This window comes from Felis catus, chromosome E3 (genome assembly GCF_018350175.1).
Source record: "Felis catus isolate Fca126 chromosome E3, F.catus_Fca126_mat1.0, whole genome shotgun sequence".
NCBI lineage: Eukaryota > Metazoa > Chordata > Mammalia > Carnivora > Felidae > Felis > Felis catus.
Window position 1 is genome coordinate 29,518,809 of NC_058383.1, and position 17,811 is coordinate 29,536,619.

Below are 17,811 nucleotides of genomic sequence, written 5' to 3' on the forward strand. Positions count from 1 at the left end.
GCACGTGTGTCTGTCTGTCTGTGCCCGTGTCTGTGTGTGCCCGTGAAGGACTGTTTGTGTCGGTCTGAGCCTGTGCGGATCGCGGTGCCTGTCCAGGCTTGGCCATGTCTTTGTTTTTATGTGCTTCTGTTTCTAAGTCTGTGTGTGTCCGCGTCTCTGTGTGTCCGTGCCTGGGTGTGTTGTGTGTGTTGGAAAAGGCAGCAAGGGGCTGAATGGCTGCCAGAGGGAAGGCAGATGAATCGCCTTGAGAGGCAGAGGGAGAAGCTGGCGGAGCCAGGAGGAAGTCGGGGCCCAGGTGACAGTGAGAAAGGCCCCAGGAGTTCAGTGACATCCTGGCAAGGACCTTGGAATTTCCCCCGGGGCTTGGAATGCAGTGGGAGTGGGAAGTCGGTGGATAAATATCTAAAGACCTCAAAGGGCAGGAGGGCCAGCCCCCAAATTGGGCCCCGGCTCCCAGCATCGTATCCTCATCTTGCAGCAGAGAAAACGGAGTCTCTCGGTCAAGACTTTCTTAAGACGGAAGAGGAACCCTCAATCGCTGGGCTTCCAGAGGCCCTGAAAACACCGAATCATCCCACACTGAGAAAATCATCCCTTTCTATCACTTTCAATCTCTCTGCTGAGACAGCCTGTGGTTGGCACTGCTCTCTCTTTAACACCTCTTTTGTTTACCTTTTTCGAAAGAAAATCTTTTTTCTTTAGTATCAATCAAGAGCACCCCAGCCTAAGGCACAATGGTTGGAACACAGTCTCTCATGGATATACAGAAATACAGCTCGAGGGGCGCCCGGGTGGCTCAGCCAGCGGGGTGTCCGACTCTTGATTTCTGCTCAGGTCATGATCTCACGGTTCATGGATTCTAGCCCGGAATCGGGTTCTGCGCTGACAGTGTGGAGCCTGCTTGAGATTCTCTCTCTCTCTCTTTCTCTCTCTCTCTCTCTCTCTCTCTCTCTCTGCCCCTCCCACGTGCTTGCTCTCCCTCTCAAAATAAATAAACTTAAAAAAAATGGAGACTTTTGTGATATCATAGGTACATTCAGGAGAGCTTTTGTTCATTTTCTTGCTTTGAATTTTTATTTTGAAAAGAAAATCCAAACCCACGGAAAACTTACAAGAAGTGTACAATAAACTCTCATACTCTTCACCTAGAGTTACCAACTGTTTACATGTTGGCACATTTGCTTTCTTTCTGTGTGTGTAGGTACACATATATACACACATGTGTAATATGCACACATACACATGAAGACACATGTGTGTATACACACACACACACATACACACGTGTTAAAATTTTTTTTAATGTTTATTTATTTTTGAGAAAGAGACGGAGTGGGAGCAGGGGAGGGGCAGAGACAGAGGCAGACACAGAATCCAAAGCAGCCTCAGGCTCTGAGCTGTCAGCACAGAGCCCCACGCGAACCCACAAACCGTGAGATCACGACCTGAGCCGAAGTCGGACGCTTAACCGAATGAGCCGCCCACGCACCTTGCACATACACACACTTTTAAAAAATAAAACAGGAAAGATTTACAATGGAATCAGCCCTATACTCTTCATTTTCCGGGGCAATGGTTCTCAAACGTCTCTGCACATTTGGGGAGACTTTTACAAAATGCCACCCCCACAGGTGCTGATAGAATTCAGGTGGAGTGAGGTTTAGGCTTCAGAATGTTAGTAGCTCCCAGGAGGATTCAAAAGTGCAGCCAACAGTGAGAACCACTGTCCCATCTTTTTCTTAAAGGTAAGCCATTACACTCACCTCTCAATCTTGAAAACGCTTTTTTCTCAGAAGAAAAATAGTGGGAATCAATTGCCACTATCATCACCCTTTATCCCTAAATACTTCATGTATCTCCTAAGAGCAAGAAAGGACGTTTGCTTACATAACCAGAGCATAATCACTACCTCGAGAAATTTCACAGTGACACCAAGCCAGCATCTAATATTAAATCCATATTCAGAAGTTTGCGAACTGTCCCAATAAAGTCATTCCAGTAATTGTAGCTTTTGTGATCCAGGATCCAGTCCAGAATCATGTTGCATTTACATGTCTTTTCTCTTTCCTCTTATTTAATCTAAAGCAGGTCCTCAGTCTTTCTTAGCCTTCCATGACATTGCCCAAACTCCCTCTTTAACCTCGGGAAACTCAGAGCCTAGAGCTAATGGCACTATCCAGCTGGAATGCAGTCGACTTTTGTCTTCTGCCTATTTATCTTTCTGGTCAACTTCTGTTTACGGCAAGTGACACTCATTTCTTATTTATGGTAGTGATGTGTGTGTGTGTGTGTGTGTGTGTGTGCATGTGTGCGTGTGTGTTTAATTTAGAGAGTGAGTGAGTGTAAAGGGAAATATAACTAAGGAAATAACAAAACAGGCATGTCGATCTAGCCCAGGTCTTCCCGAGCTCAGCACTATTGCCATTTGGGGCCCGATAATTCTGGCTTTTGGGGGCTGTCCTGCGCAACGTAGGATGCTTAGTGGCATCCCAGGGCTCTGCCCATTGGATGCCAGTAGTGCCCTCTGTTCCCCCTCTGGTCGCGACAACCCAAAATGTCTCCAGACAAGCGGCCAAGCGGCCCCTATCCACAGGGAGGCAAACTCGCTTGGTTGAGAGCCACTGATGTAGCCCCAGGCATGAGAGAGGAGGGTGAGGAGCTGAAGTTTGGGAACCTGTAGTGGGACACTTGCCTCTGTCCATTCAGGGTAAGTGACGCTTACCTCCCGCTTGGGCCTCGTCTGGCGCTCCGGGAGCCACAGCAAAGCAAAGGGAGGTGGGGGTGATCTAAGAGGCAGAAAAACGTAAACCGGGAAGGAGCTAGGAAAATCATACTGTCACCAGGAATTAAGTCTCCTTAAGCTTTGTGACCCCTCACAGAAGTTCTCCTGCCCCGATAATTCCTTTTAAGACACGAATTGGATCATTTCAGTTCCCTGATTAAAAGCCTCCAGTAACTTCCTATCACATGCTGAGTAAGAGCCAAGGACCAAGTGGACCCCGCAGGGTGATCTCGCGCCTCTCTTTCCCTTGGGGTCCACTCGACCTGCTCCCCATCACTGTCTTCTGCAGCCGCTCTGGACCCCTCTCTCTCCAAAGTCTCACCATGTTCATTTCTGAACGAAACTCTTGCATTGCTGTGTCCCCTGTGTGGCATGCGGTGTCCTCAGATCTTGGTAGGGCTGGCCTCCTGTCATCAGGTCTCAGTTCAGCTGTCACCTCCCCCTAGCGTGCCATACACAGAAGCCCTCTCTCCCAGGGTCCTCTTTGCACTTTCTGTGGCAGGCACTGTTGGCCAGCTGACCTGACTTTCAATATCAGCTCCCTTCTCCTTCACGGCCATCCAGGCAGAGGTGCCCATTGGACCCCCATCTGGCCAACGACAGGTCCTGGCATCACCCCTCTCCCTCTTCCACCGTCTGCTGGATCACAGGGCCGATGGCTGGAGCTGTGCAGCCATTCTGTGACCAGGAGGAAAAGACAATGCGAATAGCGATTCCTGAGCCGGAGGACCAGCACCAGCATCCTCACTGTCTGTTCCATGGAGGGAAATCAATCCCAAGGGTTTACACCACCAGGATCGGGCTATCGGGTATTTGCGGCCAAAACCACCCGTGACTGAAATTACTCTGTTAATTTAGGTGTTTGCTTTTTGTCCCTAACATCCGCTTGAAGGGCCGTGAGACAGGGATTCATGTCTGTCTTATTCACGATTACATTTTCAGGGCCTGGGCATGGGGCCTGACTCAGGTGAGAGCCCCATCACTATTAACCGGTGTGCTCCCCAGTTCTCTCACACATCAAATAGGGACAGTCACAGCACCCTAACAGATTGTAAGGACAAGATGAGTCAGTGCATGCATAGTGTTTACAGCACAGAGTCACGGCTCAGAGTTGACTTAATGACCTCATTAACGTGTGGAAGAAAGGATTCCTTCTCTCTGTGATTTTGCAGCAGTGGCCCTTGGCTTTCCCCCCTTCTCTTCAAATCAAAGCTGTGTTTACTTGGTGCTGACAAGTCAGGCTATCGGTTAAGAAACGTGACCACTGTGGTTGGAAGAAATCCACGCCTTTTACAGTGAGCTGTTGGATTAGCACCTTGAGGGAGTGGAGAGAAAGACAGACACCGGGACACAAAAGGGTAGAGCGAATAAAGCCTGGTATATTCCAAAGTTCAGGCCAACGAACGCTGGAAACGAAACCTAATATAGGATTGTGCTGTTGCACGCCGTGGGAGAACGGAACTGTGTGTTATAACTCACGCTTGGCTAAAGCCACTTAGAGGTAAGTTGGAGGTTATGGGGACAGAGAGTCACCACGTGTTGGGAGGCGTCGGGGGAAAGGGGTTCATTCATTCATTCACTCAACACAATATTTATGGAACAGCTGCGATGTGTCGTGCAAAGAGGGATCCGGCAGGGGAAACAGCGAGCGTCCGCCTTGTCTGAAACGATCGGGTGGTTCTAAGGGACCCCACAATCATTTTTCCCTAGTTGCCTTGCAACCAAGTAGATGCCACTCCACATTTCAGATCCCACGTGACATAGCTCTTGACTAATCTTACCGCTACTATCATTTCCCAGTATTTACTCTGTACGAGGTGCTACGTTGACACCCCTTTACCAACCATGGTGGAGACCATTTGCTAGGCATCTCTCCAGCATTCGTTTCCTTTTTCTTTACAAACAGAACAAAAACAAAAACAAACCTCCCTTTTATTCAGGGTCACACCAAAGAGACCGTATCCCCAAATAAAACTGGCACCAATCTTTATGATTAGCAGCCAACCACACATCCCAAGGAGCACAGTGAGGTAGGGATTAATATCATCCTCATCTCACAGGTGAGCAAACCAAGGGTCAGAGAGTTTAAATGATTTGCCAAAGGCCATAGGGCTTCTAGCTGGTGGTAGCTTGGTTCCAGAACCCACGCTTTTTATTCTTTTGGTGTATTCTCAGGCACACAGAAAGCACATGTACAGCTCTCCCATTTAACCCTCCCAGGAGCCTCGGCAGGGAGTGTAATGGGTAAGATCTTCAAATATCTGGGGACATACGTTCCTTAATCAGCCAGCTGGCTTCCTTCCTTGAACCACCTTCCTCCCCACTCCTAAAGCTAATCCCTTCCAGGTCAGTGGAGTGAAGAGCCTAAAAGAAGAGCGAGAGAGAGAGAGAGAGAGAGAGAGGTGGGGAAGCAGTCAGCTGCGTCTGGATGCCCATCTAGGCAGGACTCCCAGGAGAAGATTGTTACGGTGTGGGAAAAGCCAAAGGCAGAGAAGATTTTGCATCATTTCCCATATGGGATTCTACGAAGAGACATTCAAATAAAATCAGTACACAACGCGGTTAGGCAGAGGGAGGGCTTGAATTTTGCATCTGGAAGGTTCCATGTGCCCTGTGGACGGATAGAGAAAACAGCTGACGGTGTTGATGGGTGGCATTAATGGGAGTTGCTCTGGGAACGGTGAAGTGGCCACAGGGTGACCAGAGACGACCATGGGCAAAGTGGGTGTGGCAGCCAGACCACAGGGGGAAACTGGGCACCGGAAAGAGCTGAGGTAGGGCTGGCCAGCTGGGAGGCACCCTGAGTGGACCGAGCGAACCGCCAGCTGTCTAGCTGTCCACCAGTTGTAGACCCAGCAAGTGCGACCTGCTGGGACACGAGCAGGACAACAGGAGTAATAGAGGCCACCTCCCAGGATTATGAGGGTACAGTAGGAGCCGTGAGGGCGTGTGACAGAGGTCAGACGCTAGACACGGGACTTCGGACCTCACCCTTTCTTCCATCCTGCTGTCTTGCCACAGCCGCTGCCGTGAGCGATGCCTAGAGCCGTGGGGACCTGGGTGGTGGCTTAGGGACAGGAAAGAGACAAACAGGCCTCATTTTAATGCTTGTCCGCAACCTGGACCTGGTTTTTTAAGGTGAGCCTCGCCTAACCAGCAGTCGGTGTTTATTGATATGTAGTAAGTCAATGACCAAATGAATGAGTGATGAAGGCCTTTCCCAGGGACTTTGGGAGTCTTGGAAACCTTTCCGGCAATACCCTCCTGTTAGAGAATGAAGACGTGTGTATTACAGGAGGGAGGAAACAGTTGCCTGCAGATTTCTTTTTTTAGCGCAGCACCGAGGGGATTCAAGAGGGGACAGCCAGAGCTGGAGCACAGACGAAGGCCCACCAACTGGTGTCACGTGAGGCTCTGGCCTGCTTTTGGCAGGATCACCAAAACAGCAGAAGGGAGTCACTTTTCAGTCCCCGTTCAGATGTCACCGCCTCCCGGAAGCCTTCCCGGATAGCCGCCCGCCAGGTTGAGATGCCTACTCTGTGCTTCTCTCTACGGACCCCTTACCTAGAACAGTCTGCTCATCGCGGTTCTGCCTTGAAGGTGAGTGCTGAGAGTCAAGGTGGTGTCCCATTTGAGTTTCCCGTGTCCCGAGCACTGGGTCTGGCCCCCGGTGGGCATGCGAGAAATAAGAGGAGCCGTTCACCGAGCGCTCCCCAAGTCCCAGGCTCTGTGCTAAGCGCTTTAGCTACCAGTGCCTTCCACCGGCTCGGTAAGCTCAGGAGCCGGGGTGGCCTGATGATGCCACGGTACAGGTAAGAAAGCTGACGCCAAGAGCCGCTAAGAAGCTTTCTCTCTCTCTCTCTCTCTCTCTCTCTCTCTTTTAATTTCTGCATCCTTCTCTTCCAGAGCGCCTGGCCTAAATTCTTGAGGTTTGGGAACAGCACGGAAGCTCAGGGCGACGGGGCTGTCCGCCTGGGTGGTGGCTGGCCGGGTGGGTGGGGACGAAGACGGAACAATGGAGAGCCGGCACATGGTAGCAATTGGCCTCTGTGCCTAGACCACCCGAGGAGCCGGGCCCCGTGGCCTCGGAGCAGGGAGCGTGAAGGGCGCCCGCTGTCGGTGCCGTCTGCGAACGGATTTGGCACCGACGGGCGCAAGGCAGCCGGTGGCGGTAGGCGCCTGAAAGCTTCTGGCGGAAGGAATCGGGCACAAAAAGCACCGACCTCAAAACCCCAGCCACACATCTGGACGTGTGCAGAGGGGAGCGGACGGGGGATGCGGACGGTGACGTCCAAATACCAGCCCGAAGGCCCAACGGGGAAGAAGATCCCGCCCCCCCCCCCTCTGCCGCGCCTCCCACTTTAGAGATGAATAAAATAGGGCCCTGGTTCTGCTGTTCCGGGAGGACCCCCCCCCCCATCTCGGGACAGACTCTTGAAGTCCCCCGGGGGGGGGGGGGGGGCTTTCCTTTGTGGCCTTTCCTGCCCACGCTCTGGGCTACCCGTAAATCTAACCCTGTCCACGGCCAGCGGGCCTCAAGAGCCGGGAGACTCACGGGGGCAAACAACTTGACAAAAACAATCTGTCCCATAAACAAAGTCGGTGGAAAGCGTCCAGCCCCACACAATGGAGCTAATCTTCTGGGCACACATTTCCCGTCCGGGGTATTAGCGTAGACACCGCTTCCTCCTAGGTGGAGGTAACGCCACTTGGCCCGCGGATCCAAGAACAATAATGCTCCGTAGATCCCCAGCTCCCCCCCCCCCCACCCGTCCGAGGCATGGTGAGCAGGAATTCAGAGGCAGGGAGCTGAGCCTTCCCCCTCCTTTCTTTTCTTAAAGAAGCCCTGTGGGTTTGGAGGCAGGGTCACATCTGGAAAGAACAGGGGTGCACAGAGCATCTAACCCTGGGTCGTGATTCCGCGCCACCCCTGCCCGGCCCTGAGCTTTGGGGCAAGTGACTTAATCTCCTAGAAGTGTAATTTCCCCATGGTTCAAGGGGGATGGTGTAAAGATGCCCAAACTCACTCGTACTCAGGGGGACGTAAAATTAAAATATCGAATGGCCACTATCAAAAAAAAAAAAAACAAAACCCGCAGAAAATAACCCATGTCGGCAAGGATGTGGTTGTACACCCTTGGAAGCGGTGTAAGATGATGCAGCCGGAGAATAGGGTGACGGTTCCTTGGAAATCAAAAACAAAATTACCATGTGGCCCAGCAATCCCGCTTCTAGGTCCATACCCAGAAGAATGCTGTGCTCCCAGCAACATTGTTCAGAATAGCCAAGAAATGGAAGCGACCCAAATATCCATCTATGAATGCACTGCTAAGGAAAATGTGGTCTATCCATTCCACGGACTATGCTTCAGCCTCAGAAATGAGGGAGATCATGTCACCCTGCTACAGCGTGGATGACCCCCGAGGACAGTGCGCTAAGTGAAACGAGCCGGGCGTAAAAAGACAAAATGGTATGTTTCCACCCATACGTGTTGTCTGAAGTAGTCAAATTCATAGGAACGCAAGGTCGAATGCTGGTTGCCAGGGGCGGCGGGGAGGAGGGGTGGGGGGTTCTTGTTCAGTGGGTACAGAGCTTCCGTTTTGCGAGATGAAAAAGTTCTGGGGAGCTGCTGGACAGCAACGTGTATGTACTTGACGTGACATAGCTGCACACTTAAAAATGGTCAAGATGGTCAGTCGTATGTGATCTGGTCTTTACCCCAGTTAAAAAAAAAATCAGAATATCGAGATACCATTTCTCTACCTGAAAGTTGTCTCAACTCAAAGTTTTGGGCAACATCAAGAAGTTAGTAATAGTGTGGAGAAACGGAGACATTTCTATGACGTGGGGGGAGGGAAATTAGGATAACTACTGTTCTTTTAAAAAATGTTTAATGTTTATTTATTTGGGGGGGGGGGTGGAGAGAGAGAGAGAGGAGGGCCAGAGAGAAAGGGAGACACAGAATCCAAAGCAGGCTCCAGGCTCTGAGCTGTCGGCCCAGAGCCCGACGCGGGGCTCAAGCTCACGAACCGTGAGGTCATGACCTGAGCCGAAGTCAGACGCTTAACCGACTGAACCACTCAGGCTCCCCTCATCATCTATCCTAAGACATGTACAAGGATGTTTCAGTCATCGGTGTTATAAATGCAAAAAATTAGAAAGAATCGAAATGGCCATTAGTAGGCGAATGGATCCATAAAAATGGCAAATGTTTATAATTTCAGAGAAAGAATCAGCTTGAACACAGATTGATCTCAAAAATGTATTATTGAGCAGGGAAGAAAGCAGATTAGATATTTATATATAGCATATCACTTGTATATATGTGCATATATAATTAAAAGAACACAAAATACTAGTATATATTTTTTTGCATATACAAATATAGACAAGGTAACCAAAAAATAGTTAATCACTAAATAAAACTCTTATTACCTCCTCCCGTGTCAATCTCTGAACTAGCCCCCAGTGATCCCTACCTGTTGGATTCATTCCCTTGTGGGGTTCCCTCCCGCAGTAAATGGGGCTGACCTGTGCTCTATTCATCCCAGAGTCCCCAGTAGAACACTGTGGAAATCACACTTTAGGACTTCTAAGACTAGGATATAAAAGACATTGTGGTTTCCTTCTTGCTCTCTTGTTTTCTCCAATTTCTCATTCTGGAAGAAGCCAGCCACCATATTGTGAGGACACTCAAGCCGTGTGACAAGGAACTAACAGGTCCCTCTGACAGCCAGCACCGGCTCGATCCACCTTTGACATACCTACCTACTCCCAGTCAAGCCTTTAGGTGACTGATTGCACCTCTTGAGACACCTTAAACCCGAACCACCCAACTAAGTTGCTTCTGAATTCCCGACCCATGGGCACTGTGATATAATAAATATGAAGGGTTTTAAGCCACTAGATTTGAGGGTAATAGGTAACTGATGCAGTTATAGTTGTCTCCTTAATGCTCTGGGCCTGCGGTCTGTTCTCCTCTTGCTCGGCAGGTGTCAGAAAGGTAACATCAGAAAGTCACGTTAGGACTGAACCAAAACTTTTGTTCTTCAAGTAATCGGAAGGACTGGCTGTTCTTCAAGGCTTATTTCTGCATTTGATGTAAAGTCAATTCCACTAGAAGCAAGAACCCATACGGTGAGAAGCACTGAACTGGCCAGTTGTGGGCTCGGCTGGGTCCCCCACCCCTCAAATTCATATGTTGAAGTCCTCATCCTCACTTCCTCAGAATGGGACTGTATTTGAAGACAGGGCCTTTAAAGAGGTCATTAAGTTGAAATGAGTTCATTAGGGTGAACCCTCATTCAATAGGACTGGTATCCTTATAAGAAGGTGAGGCCACAGACACACACATAGAGGGACAGCCATGTGCAGACACAGGGAGAAGTCGACCATCCACAAGCCAAGGAGAGCGCTCTCACCAGAACCCAGCCATGCTGGCAACGTGAGCTTGGACTTTGAGCCTCCACAATTGTGACAGAATAAATCTATGTTGCTTAAACCACCCATCTGTGGTGTTTCGTGTTGGTTCTCCCAGCAAACTAACACATAGTCTAACACACTTGCTTTACAAATCATGGCCTTACATCCAAAGGGCAGAAGTGACTTGGCCAAGGTCACAGAGAGAAGACAGAGCAGCAGAGCAGTGAAAGCCCCTCTCTCCTCACTGGAGTCCAGCGGTTCTTCTAATAAGTGAGGCCAAGTCCCCCCAGTGGAGAAGAATTCTCAGAAAATGCTTACAGATGACATTTGAGTTCCTTGTTCCTTGTTCAAGATGGCGAGTGAGTGGCCTCTGCTCACAGCCCCATCACCTTCTCTGCCTCAGGCATTGAAATTTTTTCAAGTATTTAAAAAATATGTTTCTTGGGGCGCCTGGGTGGCGCAGTCGGTTAAGCGTCCGACTTCAGCCAGGTCACGATCTCGCGGTCCGTGAGTTCGAGCCCCGCGTCGGGCTCTGGGCTGATGGCTCAGAGCCTGGAGCCTGTTTCCGATTCTGTGTCTCCCTCTCTCTCTGTCCCTCCCCCGTTCATGCTCTGTCTCTCTCTGTCCCAAAAATAAATAAACGTTGAAAAAAAATTTTTAAAAAAATAAAAATAAAAAATATGTTTCTTTATTTATATTTGAGAGAGAGAGAGAGAGAGAGAGAGAGAGAGACAGCAAGCACAAGCAGAGAAGGGACGGGGGCGGTGGGGGGGAGGGAACACAGAATCCGAAGCAGGCTCCAGGCTCGGAGCTGTCCATGCAGAAACCGATGGGGGGCTCGAACCCACGAACTGTGAGATCATGACCTGAGGCAAAGTCGGACGCTTAACTGAGTGAACCCCTCAGGCACCCCAACACACTGCAATTTTTAAGAACCAGCCCAGGTTTGATTTCCTCCTTCCAGGTTCACCTCCCATTAGAAAAGCAGTCATCAGGGAATTATGCTACTTTCTAGGAAGCAAAGACAGCAAAGCCTTCAGAGCATCCAACGTGGAAGTGATGGCCAGAAGCCCATGAACTTTCATGGCTCACATAAGTACATAAAGGGTAAAAAAAAAAAAAAAAAAAAAAAAAAAATCTTTCCTCTATGTAAAGAGACACTCTTGGTGGAAGACAGCCCTCCTTCCGATGAAAATCTGTCTCTGCGCGTGTAATTCCAAAAGCCACTGGTCAACTCCATCTGGGTGTTTCCTCAACAACTAAATCTTGACAAGCCCCAGATGGACTCAGCTTCCCTCCGACATCTCCGCCTACCATGGCTCAGACTTCATTTAATGAAATTGCCGTCACAATAGCAGTGATCTACCTTGCGATGAGTTGCCAGGAAGACGCCAGGTCCTTTACCCAAACTGTCAGTCACTCAAAAGCCAATCACGCAGAGTGGGGCTTATCACTGTGCTTCTCCAGGTGAGGATGCCCAGGCTTCCGACGACGACGTGGTCACAGATCTTGTAAGTGGCAGAGCTGGGACACAGACCCACGTCTGCCCGACTCCAGGGCAAACTGGCGAGCCACATCTGGTCCGCAGATGGGGTTTCTCTGACCGCAGGAGTGGGTTTTTGTTGCTTTTTGTTTTTAAGCCTAATTAGTCGCTAACGTTAAAAAGCCAGGACATTTCACATAAAAAGCCAGGTTTCTAGAACTTCCAGAAAACACACAAAAAGGGATAATCTGACATAACACTGAGAGGATCATCAACTTCTCTGGACCTAGTAGGGATCATAAAAAGGGCACAGCTGCTACTCAGCTCTAGAGAGTGTTTGGCGGTGGGGTGGGGGCTGGCCCAAAGTGTCACGATGGTGGTAATGGCTAGGGTTCAATGTATACTTTTCATGGGCCAGGGGAGTGTTCCGAGGCCAGACTCCAAAACACAAGGCCTGTGAAACCCTGGGTGAGGACAGATTTAGGTAATCCGGGTACTGGTTACTCAGGGATCGGTCCGTGTCCCCCGCAAGATGGTGAGAAGAGCCTCCCAGAGTCACTCCTGTCTCCGTCTCCCCAGAAGCTTCCAGAACATGTTTGCTGGGTCACGCTGAATAAGAATTAGTGACGATGGCGAGGTTCGTTCAGAGCCTGGTTGTCTCTCCTCTCCCCGGTAGAAGAAAAGAATCCGGGCGAAAATAAACGAACACATACACACACCCTTTGAGCCCACACTTCCACCCAGAGGCATTTATGCAAAAGATATATTCACAGGAGAGCAGGGATCACACATGTCTGGGGAAATTCACAGCAGCATAATAATAGTAAAAAAAAAATTGGATACCGATCAGATACAGTTGGGTCCATGAGTCAGACAGACACGTATGTGGGAGACTGTGACACAGTGAACAGAGCACAGGCCAGGTCTCATTCTGCCCCCAGATGTGTTCTGTGGCCTCAGGCAAGTCACCCTGGAGTCAGGGAAGTGTGAAAGGGGTAATACCTACGCCACTGAGTCCCCGAGGGTTTATATACGATCAACACTTAGAAGAGTACCTGGCACACATTTTTGGAAGCACGATCTAAGTGTGTTAGTAATAGTAGGAGTAATAACAGCAGCGGTACTTGGGGAGGGGTCTGCCACCTGCGGACCGTGTCCCCCGCTGTCACACGACGCCTCTGAACCTCAGCCTCCTGGTTTATGGGACGAGGACAATCACGCGGGCTCAGGGAGGGGCACATTCTAATGCACTCTCCACAAGGTCACGTTCAGGGCGGGTCCAGTAGTTTAGGGTGTACCTGAGCATGGCTTGGTGGCTTCGACTCCTCCTAGGTTTGGGGCCACACATCTGGAGGGCAGCCACCCCGGAAGTGAAATCTCCAAAGAGTCAAGGCCGGGTACTTCCTGACTATAGGAAAGCATGCCCTTCCAGGACCCAAAGGCAAGGTTGACCCAGCGGGGAAACTGCGGTGTTTTGACACTCAGGCTTTGCCTTTCCCAGGGCTCCCACCACCAGCTGGGGTGACTCAAATGGCAGAAATTTACTGTCTCTCCATTCCGGAGGCTGTAAGTCCAAGATCAAAATGTCAGCAGGGTTGGTAACTTGTGAGGCTGGAAAGGAGGATCTGTTCCATGCCTGTCTCCCAGCTTCGGGGAGCCTCGGGCACCCCTTGGTGTGTTCTCTCTGTGTCTTCACATCGTCTTCCCTCTGCAGGTGACTGTCTCCGGGCCCAGTGTTGTTGTTTTTATAAGGACGCCGGTCTTACCGGATTCGGGACCCCTCTAATCAAGTACAACTGCACCTTAACTTGATCGTTCGCAAAGACTCTGTTTCCAAATAAGTCACATCCACAGGCACTGGGGTCCTCAACATCTCTGGGGGGAGGGGGACACAGTTCAGGCCGTAACTGGCCTGTGTCAGTGAGTGGGAAGGAGGGCCCTACTGTCCCAGGCCCACCGCCCCCCCTCCCCCAGTTGCCGATCTCCACCGCCCCTCATTTTTGCCCTTACTTCACATTCTCTATCCAGAAAACAAACTTACATCCTTCCTGTACGTTCAACTTAAATAATGATACTCATTTCAGGATGGCTCTGATAACGCCAGCTACTTCTCTAGTACATGTTAAAACATACACATTAAAATGATAAATGTTGTTCCACGCACCAAGGTTTGGGAAACGCTGACCTCATTTAGTCCCAGACTTTTTTCTTTTTCTTTCCCCCGCCTCGATATGATTGAAGAGAGGCCCAGGGCTACATGAGACTTGCCCCGTCCTGCAGGCGCCCTGGATATCCCTCCCCCGATGTCTCTTCCCATCAGAGGCTTACCCTTGGGTCTGTCCTCACAAGATGGTCCCCTGTTCTCTGGATGTTTCTTTTAAATAACTTTTTTTTTTTTTTAGCACAGCGTGACGTGACCTTAGATAATCAGCTCTAATCCCCAGGGACATGCTCACGGGGTCTCCTGCCCGCGCTAGGGTGTGGTTCCTAAAAGCACAGAGCCCGGCCCCAGACTGCCTGATGTGGCTGTCCCCCTCCCCTCTGAAGAGCGACTTTCAACTAGCACCTGCCTGCTGGGAAGAGGAAGGGAGTTAATGCGTGCAGACCATCTACACGGTGTCTAGCACACAGAGAGCAGTTGGGGTCAACTTAAAACAATATCCCCCCCCCCCACCACCACCACTTTCATTGTCTGCTGAGTTCCAGCCCAGGCACCTTGCACGCCTTCTTTCATCCTTAAAGCAGTTCGAGGAGGCTCATATGATGATTCCATTTCACAGATGATAAAATGGAGGCGTAGGACGGCGGCCTCCGTACCTTTCCCTCCTGCAGCAAATCAGTAACGGGACCAGGGGCTGAACCCGATTCCGTCTTACTCTGTAGCAATGTGGTGAGGGCGGAGAGGAGGTGAGCACGAGCTGGGAACCAGGAGACCAGGTCTGGGGAGACTTTGGGTTCCTGCCTCTGCAGGGAGGTCACCAACCCTCCATGGACCTCTGTTTCCTCATCAGGAAATAAAGGCTTTGGATTGATTGCTTTGAGACTCCTGCTGACTCTGAGACCTGTCGCTTCTGTGACAACCCAGCTGGGCCAGAGGGGGGAGTCAGCAGGAGCCAGCCCTCCAGGGCACTGAGCTCCCCTCCTCCTTGTGCGCCCTGAGGCCACTGGTGGCTGATCCCAGACAGGCTTTCGCCCTGTGCCCTCCCCTCTCCATGCCCAGGCACCTACTCCACGAAGCTCAGGGCATCTGAGGACGTGGAGGATGTTATCTGGCCCAGAACGCTGGGGCCCAGTTTCCAGGGATTGAGTCAGGTGAGGCGGCAGGTAACCCAGATAACCGCTCTCCGCGCGGTCCCCAGAGGAGGCTGCCCGTGAGACCCGCTGCACCCAGGGGACAGCACGCGGGGGCAGCTGCCTCGGCTCCATTTTGATGGCGGGACACTGATTCCTCACGACAGCCACAGGGATAGATAGAGGAGGGGGCAGTTCAAGCAGCCCCTTAGAGCTGCAAATTCCACACCGCCATTCCCCACGTGCGCGGTGAAGATCACGATTTCGTCTCCCTGCCATTCAGGGTGCACCCACCAGGTGTGGGGCAGGGTGCTAACGGCTTTCCACGTGGTACTTTTTCCTTTTAAAACGACTAATGCTCACACAGCCCTGAGTCAGGAGTCTTGGGCCCCACTCTGGCATGGGAAAACCAAGATTCTAAGACCTTACATATGGTGCCCGAGGGTTGGAAAGGGCAGACCTGGGATTCGAACCCCAGGTGCATACCATCTTGCCACCCTGATCAAAGGCCTTACCACACCCCTGCCTCCCTGGCTGCCCTTTCAAGCCTTCCACACCCCCTTGAGATTGCCCTGGGTGCTTGCTTTAACTTACCCTCAGCTGGATACAAAGGAAAATTCAGGCAAGTGGATCAGTGGGAAGAACGAACCCACCCGGAAGGGTGGGCCCAACCCCTTCCATTGGTGCCCGATGCCGTCACAAAGAGGAAGGTGAAAGGCGTGGGGTTCCCTGACTACAATGAACCTGTCTAGCCCTAAGCCCTTGGCCTGAGTAATCTCAAAACCCACACAAGAGTCTAGTAAGCGGGGGGGGGGGGGGGGGGGGGGGGTGTCATTCCCATTTTACAGCTGGAAACACTGAGGTGTCTTGTCTCAAGATTATACACCTAGGAAGCCACAGCGGGGATTGAAACCCAGGCCTAAGAGCTTCAAAGGAAGAGAGTAAAATTCAGAGAGCTGTAGGCAGGCAGCTCAAAGCAGCTCAGAGCCCAAGTTCGTGCCAGGACAAGGGGCTCCTCCTCCCCAGGGCCATCTGCCCAACCAAATGGCCAGAAGGGAGTCCTGACAAGACTGTGTCCCCTGCCAGGCCTGGGCCAGTACTGCTGCCCTCAGCCCACCTGCTTGCTGCTTTTCCAAGAATCCACGGCTCTGTCACTCAGTGTCACAGACATCCATTTCCCAGCTCCAGGAAACCCAAGCCTCCCTACACCTGCCTAGCCCTGATCCTAGGACACCAGGCTGGGGGAGGGGTAGCAAGGAGTACAAAGACCCACAGAGTCAGACGAGGACAGACATTGCACTATGTGTGTTCGCTTATTCCCTGGTCACTTGTTTGCTAGGCACTTTGCTATGCACTACTGTAAGTCCTGGGAAAATCAGAGCGTACAAGTTGGATGGCTCCAGAAAGATACGTCATCCTTTTTACGACTGTATACGGTTCTGTCGCCAACTCCAACTCTTACGAGTAAGCCCCCCTTTAAAGTTTGTTTTTTTTTAAAACTTTTTATTCTGAAATAACTTTAGACTCACAAAAAGTTGCAAAATTAGTACAGAGTCCTTATGTACCTTCACTGGACTTTCCCCAGGGATAACATTTCGCGTAACCACGTACATTTTCAAGACTTGGAAACTGACAATGATACAATCGAATTCATTACACTGTACCACTTATCCAGAGTTCGGCAGTTTTTACCCGTGCTCCTTTTTATTATTATTATCTCCAGCGTACAAATTTCAGCAAAGGTTTGGATTTGTGTAACCGCCATCACAATCGGGACACAGGATTGTTCTATCACCACAAAGAAACTCCCTCATGTTACCCCTTTGTAGTTACATCCACACCTCCCCAAACCCCTGGTAACCACCGATCTGTTCTCTATCTCTATAATGTTGTTATTTCAAGATACTTGTACACGGAAGCATACAGCATGTAACCTTTTGAGACTGGGTTGCTGTTGTAATTTTTATTCAACATAACACCCTTGAGATCCATCCAAGGTGTTGGATCTTATCAATACTTCATTCCTCTTTGCGGCTGAGAAGTAATTGGTTTATCCATTTGCCTACTGAAGGACATCGGGCTGGTTCCTGTTCAAGGCTTTTACAAATAAAGCTGCTCTGAACAATCATGCACCGGTTTTTGTGTGGACGTAGGTTTTTAAATGTGCAGGGGCACAATTGCTGGGTCATATGGTGAATGCCTGTTTAACTACAAGAAATAGACAAATTCTTTTCTGGACTGACTGTACCACTGCTTGGGAATGTCACATTTCCCCCAGCAGTAGGAGACGTTGTGTGCTCTAAATCCCTACCAACACTTAGTATGTCAGTAGTTTTTCAAGTGAGCCTTTCCAAAAGGTGCACAGTTATCCTTCGTCGTAGCTCTGTGTTTCACTTCCACAATGGCCACACCTTTCCACGTACATATCTGCTATCTGTATTTCTTCTTCAGTGAAATGTCTGTTCACATCTACTTTTGACCATTTCCTTAAAAAAATTTTTTTTAATGTTTATTTATTTTTGAGAGAGAGAGGCTAAAAGAGCACAAACGGGAAGACGTAGAGAGAGAGGGAGACACAGAATCCGAAGCAGGCTCCAGACTCTGAGCTGTCAGCACAGAACCCAATGTGGGGCTCGAACCCACGAACCATGAGATCAAGACCTGAGCTGAAGTTGGACTAAAGTTTCACATTGTGATACTGTCCAACTTAACAGTATTTTCTCTTTTATGGATTGTGCTCTTGATGCCTTATATTGAACTCTTCTCCTAACCCTAGGTCACAAAGATCTCCTTCTATGTGTTTTTTTGTTTTGTTTTGTTTTGTTTTGTTTTT

The 17,811-nt window shown here is 50.2% G+C and overlaps 1 long non-coding RNA gene across 3 annotated transcripts; it reads left to right on the plus strand.

The window, feature by feature from the left end:
• Positions 1 to 1,455: 1,455 nt before the first annotated feature.
• On the plus strand, positions 1,456 to 10,666 carry LOC123382556. Of its 3 annotated transcripts, XR_006591090.1 has the most exons (4): positions 1,458 to 5,920; positions 6,116 to 6,382; positions 6,689 to 8,252; positions 9,449 to 10,665. It is a non-coding gene; the product is annotated as an uncharacterized LOC123382556 (long non-coding RNA). The 3 variants fall into 3 exon arrangements; XR_006591089.1 differs by having other exon boundaries at positions 1,456 to 6,382; positions 9,449 to 10,666; XR_006591091.1 differs by having other exon boundaries at positions 1,456 to 6,382; positions 9,775 to 10,666.
• Positions 10,667 to 17,811: the final 7,145 nt, after the last annotated feature.